Genomic DNA, 8,593 nt, shown 5'->3' with positions numbered 1-8,593 from the left:
CGCCGGCCACGGACTAAGGGAACCCACCTCTCTCCTTTGTAACCCCGGGGCCCCGGGGGCGGAGGGGGCGGCGGAGCCCCTACCGGGCCGCGCCCCCCAGCCTTCGGTTGCACCACCTCGAGGGCCGCTCCGGGGGGCGGCTGGCCCAGCCCCCCTCCGGCCTTGGGAGTCGCGGGCCTGAGCCCGGAGGCTCGAGGACCCTACGCACTGGGGGGCAAGGCTGACAAAGTTGGGAGCAGGCAGTGTCCCCGCGGCCCCGGGCAGACCGGGCAGGTGACCACATCGCCCCATCTTTCGCTTTCTACTTCTCTGATGGGATCTCCAACTTGGCACGGAGGCCTGAAGCCGATACCCCCAAATCATGCCCTATGGCCCCACTCCAGACTCAGAAAAGGAGCTGATGATCATTTTGTCAACAAACATTATTTTGACAGTTACAAGTGGATGGTGATTTTCGAACCTTTTCAAATGGATTTTTCTCCAAATTCGCAATTTTTTTTTTTTTTCCTCCAAGAGAAAGACAGTGTGCTTTTAAAGAGAAATTGAATTCAGTACTGGGGGTGGGGAGGTGAGGGGAGAACAGGTTCATGGGGCAACTTAGTGACAATCATTGCTATTTTCTGGTTCTCAGGATGTTAATTCTAAATGGTACTTGCCTTGATAAAGAAATGATTTCAATGGAGAAGTAATTAGTTTACAAAGGAGAGTTCTCAGCATGTGGATATAGGTTAAACTGAGTCCTCATGGTGTTTTACAGGTTAGCATATTTCTCTGAGCGGTGGGACTTCTAGAAATATGTGCGGTAGCTGATGACACCCAGTTGCCTGAGCATAACTGTACACCTTGCACGTGCTGCTGTTTGCACGAATGGAATGATTTCTTTTCGCAAGCAACTGACTGCTGTAAACATTGGGGGTTTTCTTATTTTCATGTTTAAAAGCATTAAGGAGTCAAAGTAAACAGTCCTTGAATATCTTCCTATGTAAGAGCCATAGATCATAGGAATAATTCATTCATTTAACAAATTTCTACACCATATGCTAGGCCTCTTCTAGCCAGGAAGAAGACAGCATTGAGTAAAACAGACCAAAATCCATGCTGAATTCATCAAACCTGACCGTTTTAATTAGGACTGTAAAAGGAAAAAACTTTTTTTTTTTTCTATAGATTTAATGGATGGGGGAAAGGTCTCTTCAAGTTACACACACTATTGATTCTTGAGTAACAAAATGGCTTTTTTCCCTGGCTATTGAAAAAGATCTGAACAGATAAATATTAATATTGACTCAAGAATAGAAAAAGTATATAAAGCAGAGTTGGTAGACAAAGGACAACTGTAGCATTGTAATGGCTATTTACAGTAACGATGTACCTCCATTTATAGAGAGAAGATTGGGAATCCCGTATTGTTTACATGTCTGCTGTTGTATTTCAACTTCTCTTTGTGTTTGAATAGATATACCCCGTTTAGTACCTGTCCCATTATAACCACTCAGTCAATGTGAATCAATGTGAAGAAGTGAATTCATTGTCTAATGAAAATTATTTTACTGATGATCTTCTGTAATTTCAATTCTTACATTAAAGATTAATAGTAAATACCTAATGCAAGTGATTTAGAATTTCATATGTAAAATTTTAAGACACCAACTCTTCAGCTTTCAAATCTGTTTGATTTCCTCTGTGTGGCATTAAGTCAATTGTCAATAAAAGACCTAAATATATTTTTACATCATATATCAAATGAGTGTTTCATTATCTGTTTCTTGGTTTATATTATGGAGTATTGGACTGAAGAATAGATCATAGGTGCCCCCCCCCCTCAATTCTGTTTTTAAGAAAAGATTTAGAAAATCTATAATCATTTCTGAAGCAAACAGATTGAGTGAGGTAGTTATAAATTGTGATGCTTGAGGATTTGTGAATATCAAATTTCTGTTGATCATCAAATTTAAGTCTATCCTAAATTGTTTTTCACACCATTTATTGCCCATTTTGTTTCTCAACATCTAGCCAATTTTGGTCTTATTAAACAGAGAGCTTTCTTTTTATTTTTTTCTTTGAGGCTCTGTTGACAGTTTTGACAACTATTGTCCGCTGTTTCATAGCATAACCTTTCATGGATTTATATATTTTTATGTTCTCAGTCTGTACAACTGTCTGAGCTTTGGTGTAGCAAAGAGGCAGCTGTGCTAAGGAGAATATTGGACTGCTGGCATTAGGAGACCTAGGTTCATTCTCAGAATCCCACTTTGAACAGGCAGGGCATCCACAGCTTTGATCTCCAGTTCTCATCTATCACATGAGTTTTGAGGACTAAAGGAGATATGTACAGTTTGTGAAACTGTAAGTTCTAGCATGCCACAGAAATATTACTTGCCATGTTATCACATGTTGGGCTTATTCTTTAAAGAGGCAGGAAAGACTATAAAATTTGGTACAACTATAAACAACAGTCGAGTAGTCAAAACAAGGGTCAGTTGCTGCTTGGTCTTGAAAAAAATCCTGTTGCTGATCCGTTTTTAATCATGGGCTCCAATCCAACAACTGTGACTGAGGTGATTATCAAATGATAGCATTATTGTCAGTATAATGGCTGTGATAGAATTTTGTTTCAGGGGCAAGATAGAAGGAAAATGGATTTTAGACATATTAATGTTAGCTATATTTAGATATATGCTCATTATTTAAGAATTGAAATGTTTAGAAATACGTTATTCTAGTCAGGTTAATCAAGAATGAGAGAAAGGAAACAGGAATGGTGATCATTTTCTTTTATATAATTAAGGGCTAAAATTCAGTGTCATTAAAAAAAAAATCCGAGCCAACACAGAGCCTGACACAGAGTAAGAATTCAGTGCTCAATAAATATTGAGTGAGTGAATTGATAAATGAATATAAGCTAATCCAATCCACTGATTTAAGAACCTGCATTGTTCAAGGAATTATGGAAGGTCACAGGATAAGACAGACAGTTCTTTGTCTTCAAGGAGTTTACTGTCTAGTAGGTCATAGTAATTCCTCTTAAATTTTGCAGTGGTTTTGAGGTTCTAAAGAACTTTGAGTTCTGTTCAAATAAAAATATTTGTGTTGACTTAAATTTTAGTTTGCTGTTTTAGTGGTTCACCTGATACATTAACAGCTTTATTTTGCCCTGTGCTGTTTTATGATGAAATAGATACTTAAGTGAGGGAATATTTTCTAACTCAAAGAGATAGATGTGAAAGTACTATGGAAGTTATGAACACAAGTTATTAATAAGGGAAAGTAGATGAATAATTCTACTAAACGATGACATTGCAGAGGTCCTCAGTTTGATGGCAGTGGTTCTCTCCCTGAGCTTGCCTTCACACATGCACCAGACAGACACTCCCAACAGTCCTGTCTAATTATGTGAAGTGATTCTCCAGGCGAAGTGGGGTTGGCATGCTATGCAGATTTTAAAAGCCTTGAGGGGGTTCTGTGTGACTCACCCACCTTTCACCTTGCCATACTCCTCACTCCTGTCTACCTGAAGTTACTGACTTTATAATAGGAAGATGAGGAGATAAGGTGTGGTAAGTGGAAGACAGAGGCAGAAACATTTGTTTAAAGTCTCTACAGTTAAAATTGTTACTTACCTAAGTAAGTATAATAAGAATTTTAAGTAAGTCATGTGTGAGCTTCAGGAAACTATTTACGGCTTTGTTACTGATGATTGAAGAAAGCACCTCTTCGTTTGTGAATTTATGAATATTTCCTGCCATCGTACTGGGTTGGTTCTGCGTGTAGCATGTTTCCTGAAGCTTCGGCAGTGCAATACTGTACCTAACTCTCACGTTTTTATAGCTTAGTGTCGTAAAACTAGGACTGAGGACTTCACTGGCATATATACCTTTTCCCATCTTTGTTTCAGAGAAGAGTTTTCTGGCCTTTAACTTTTTAATTGGTCAATTTGCATCCTTCTCAGCTTCCTAATGTCCTTTTTCAGACCCTTGTCTGAATTATCTGGTCTCTAGAGATTTCACTTTACTGCTTTTCCTGCCTCCTTAATGATGTTGCTTTGCCTAAGCCTGATTTTAGACTCCTCTGGGCTATGTTTATTAAAGCCACTGGAGGCTGGTGTGACCCTTGGCTGTTTTGATTTTACATGTGTTCTGCAACTGAAACCCCAGATACCAATGTTGCAATCTCATAGGCTAAAAGCATTTTGGTAACTTGGTAGGCTTAACGTCAACAGTGCTGGACCTGACATAAAAGTGACAAATTTGGTATTGTTTTAGAGGGGTGTTGGTACAATGGGATAGCTACAATCGAGAAATTGAAATATTCTCACTAACCTTTCCAGCGAGGTGTTTAGCTAAACCTTTTTATTTGTAGTTTCTATAACATACATTTAAAAAATCTGCCACAGTGGAATTTTGCCCTTAATTTTTGCTAGTAGTGTACTATGTTATAAAAAGAAAAAGCACTTTCCTCCAGCTTTCATTTATGATACTTCTTTTCTGAGCACTCTTGGCAGTTTAGTTTCATTAGATGTTTTGAAAATTCCCTTTACATTGCTGCTACCATTTGAAGCCGGAAAAGAGGGAACATGATCGATTTCAGATTTGCTTAAAAGCTTCCTGTTTTATCAGTGATATTCTTTTTTTCTTCATATTGAGTCCTTATGGCCTTTCTTGAACTCCATTGATGTTTCTATCTCTCTCTCCCCCTCCCTTCCTCTCTGAAATCAATATAAATATATTTTAAAACAAACAAACAAATAAAAAAAAGTGCCAGCCAGTCCCTTATTACCCCACCAGATTTATCCTCTATTAAAAAAAAAAATCAATATAGCCCTGGCTGGTATGGCTCAGTTGGTTGGAGCATCCTTTGGTACAGCAAAAGACGGCAGGTTCGATTCCCGATCAGGGCACATTTCCAGGTTGTGGGTTCAACCCCCCAGTCAGGGCACATGCAGGAGGCAGCCCATCAGTGTTTCTCTTTCATCTCTCTCTCTCTCTCTCTCTCCTCTCCCTCCATTCCTGTCTAAAAATAAATAAATAAAATAAGAATCAATATAGATATGACAACAATGCAAAATGTGATCCTGGACTAGGATCTGTCTATATCTGTCTACCTTCCTATCTACCTATCTATCACTATAAAGGACATAAGTGAGATAATTACTGAAATTTGAATAAAGTCTATAGATCACACAGTAATACTATAGTAATGTTAATTTCCTTATATTGATAATTGTGCTGTGGTTATATGAGACTATCCCTGTTTTCAAGAAATCTAGGAGTAAAAGAGCATTATGTCTGTAATTATTTTTAAATGGTTTAGGGAATAATAATATGTGTACATATATAGGGAGAGAATAATAACAGAAACTTGATAAAATGTTTTTATCTTTTGTGAAATCTGGGTGAAAGATATATGGGAATTCTTTGTACTATTTATGCAACTTTTCTCTAAATCTAAAATTATTTCAAAATGAAGTTAAAAAAATAAAAGTAACACATGTTTGTTACAAAAAAATTAAAGCAGCCCTGGCCAGGTAGCTCAGTTGGTTAGAGCGTCCTCTCATATGCCAAGGTTGTGGGTTTGATTTCCAGTCAGGGCACATACAAGAAGCAACCAATGAATGCATACATAAGTGGAACAGCAAATCTCTTTCTCTCTTTCTCTCTTTCTCTCTCTATCTCTCCCTCTCTCTTCCTCTCTCCCACTTCCTCTCTTCCTCTTCCTCCCTCTTCCTCTGTCTCTAAAAGCAATAACAACAAAATTTTAAAAAAATTAGACAATATGACAGTGTATATGTCTAATGCAGCGGTTCTCAACCTGTGGGTCGAGATGTTTTTTATCTCTCCCCCTCCCTTCCTCTCTGAAATCAATATAAATTGACCCCTTTGGCGGTCGAACAACCCTTTCACAGGGGTCGCCTAAGACCATCCTGCATATCAGATATTTACATTACGATTCATAACAGTAGCAACATTACAGTTATGAAGTAGCAACGAAAATAATTTTATGGTTGGGTCACAACATGAGGAACTGTATTTAAAGGGCCAGAAGGTTGAGAACCACTGGTCTAATGTAAAGGACCTCAGTACTCCTGCTCTGGGATGTCCACTGTTATCTAATTTATAAGATAGTTCCTTTTTTTCTATAAAGCAAACGTATTTCTTTCTTAACAGAAATAGGGTTCTATTTCACAGAAAATTTCTTGGCATTTCTCATTTAGTCTCTTGCCCATTTCTTTACCTACAAATTTATTTATTTTTAGCAGCAATATAGCATTTTATGTAGAATTCACTCTGTTCTCTGTGGTCTTCGAACTCCCATTTCTGTGCTCTTTCAGTAGTGCCCTCCAGCCTGTGAGTTCCCTGTTTCTCAGGCTTCTTTCCTATAAATGGTAATAACTACCCTTCCTATTTCACAGTTGTCAGGATAAAATGAGATAATATGAAAGCATTTGGAAAAGTTACAAGTGTGATATAAGTGAAGGTGTGGTTGGGTATTGAAGATGTGAATCATAACACTTAATTTATTTATGAAATTTCTAATAATTATACAACATTAACATAGTTTTTTAGAGCCTGTGGGTTGTTTTATTTTTCTTGATGTATTTCTTAACCTCTCTCCATCCCAAACCCCATGGAGTTCACACTGTTGAAAGTATTTTTGAAGCAGAAATTGTCCAGTTGCCTTAGGTTATAATACCTGTCCTTGATATCTCTGTAGTCTACATAATCTTTTATAAAACTACTATACCACACAATTGTTAAAACCTTTTATAGTGATCCATTCTAGGTTTATTGTTCCTTTTAAATTGGACATACTTCACACTGATAGATTTGTTGTCATATATATTGTATGTATACGTATGAGTTTGTGTGTATGTATGTGTAAATGTGTAATTGACTCTAGAAAGGTTCTTTTTGCAGTCTGCCGGAGGCTTAAAATAGAAAAGAGAAATATGGAATAGCTTAGGTCTTCTCAGGCTGCTTCTCTTTTCTGGATTTTACACAAGGATGTGGTTGCAGAATGCAGCACTAGTTTTAGTCCAATTCATCTGGAGGCTCAGACACAACTTTCTGCAGTCTACCATTTTATTGTATTAGAAATTAAGACAAAAATGTAAAACAATTATTAGTTTATATAAAAATAACAAGAACAAATCCATGAGAAGAGTAGTGTTTTATATTTTTGCAGATTTCTTTAATGTCAGAATTAATAGAAGACACTTTGAGAACCCTACTTAGTCAGAACCAGTGGCAGGTAGGCCAACTGGAGTGATAGTTCGGCATCCAGAACAAGGCTGATTAGATTCATTTTTTCCTAAAGAAGAATAATCAGAATAGATTGGTAGCAGGTGCTTGGTTATCCTTCAGGCAGAATCTGTATTTGTTATCTTTGTTCATGTTGCTTTGTTAAGCACCCTTCCCAGTCACCTATGCATCATCTCTCCCTCTACCTTCATTGTAAGTGTACTTTGATAAAAGCCCTACTGGCCGTTCTAAACACTCTATGCGTTGCAGATCAGTTGTTCAACAAGTATTTGTTAAGCTCCTGCAGCGTGCATGGTACTGTGCTGGGCACTGAGGATAAAGCAGGGAACAAAATGGGCAGCTCCTCTGCTCTTGTGGACTTTAGATTTAAACTGTTAATTACACAGAATATTATTTAATTATAACTTTGATTAAATATTCTTATGGCACAGCATGTGATGTGAGCATATAATCGGGTAACTATTTTTGCTTCGGGGTCAGGGAGGGCTTTGTTGAAGTGATGCTTCTGTGTGTGCTGAAGGATGAGGAGTAATAAAAGTACCTCGTAATTTAAATTGTACTTAGGTAGGGATTTTGTTTGTGACTTAGAAAGAAATGTAGAAAAATGGAAGATTTAACCCTGAGCAACCTGAATGTTCCCAGTTAAGGGAAGTACAACTACCAGTTTGGAGATAAGTACTGATTATCTGAGCAGATCACTGTCTTCTTTTTCAGACATTGTGGATTTCAGTGGAAGTTCCATGACAACGAGAAGTTTATACTGTAGACCAGTACTTCTCAAATTTTATTTATTTATTTATTTTAAATTTTTATTTATTGCTGAGAGAGAGAGCGAGAGACAGAGGCAGAGAAAGAGAGATTTGTTGTTTCACTTATTTATGCATTCACTAGTTGCTTCTTGTATGTGCCCTGACTGGCGATTGAACCAGCAACCTTGGCGTATCAGGACGACATTCTAATAAACTGAGCTACCTGGCCAGGGCCTCAAATTTTAATGTATACACAAATGGCTTAGAGAATCTGGTTCAAATACAGGCTTAGATTAAATAGACCCGGGGTAGGCCCTGAAATACTGCTTTTCTTAAAAGCTCATACGTGATGCTGGTGCTGCTGTTCATGGACCACAGTTGGAGTAGCAAGACTATATTTACACATTATAAGACTTAAACAGGAATACCAGCTGATTAAGAGGCTGGATGGATATTCTAGAGGTGATGCCCGATAGGAAGAGATATTTGATAACAGAAGACAAAACAGTTTGGTGTAAGAAGTTATCTTGCTACCACAGAAAGCTAAAAGCACTTCACAGTTGCTATTACAGAGGACAGGAAAGC

This window comes from Myotis lucifugus, unplaced genomic scaffold (assembly GCF_000147115.1).
Source record: "Myotis lucifugus unplaced genomic scaffold, Myoluc2.0 scaffold_389, whole genome shotgun sequence".
NCBI classification, from domain to species: domain Eukaryota; kingdom Metazoa; phylum Chordata; class Mammalia; order Chiroptera; family Vespertilionidae; genus Myotis; species Myotis lucifugus.
This window is presented reverse-complemented; position numbering follows the sequence as displayed.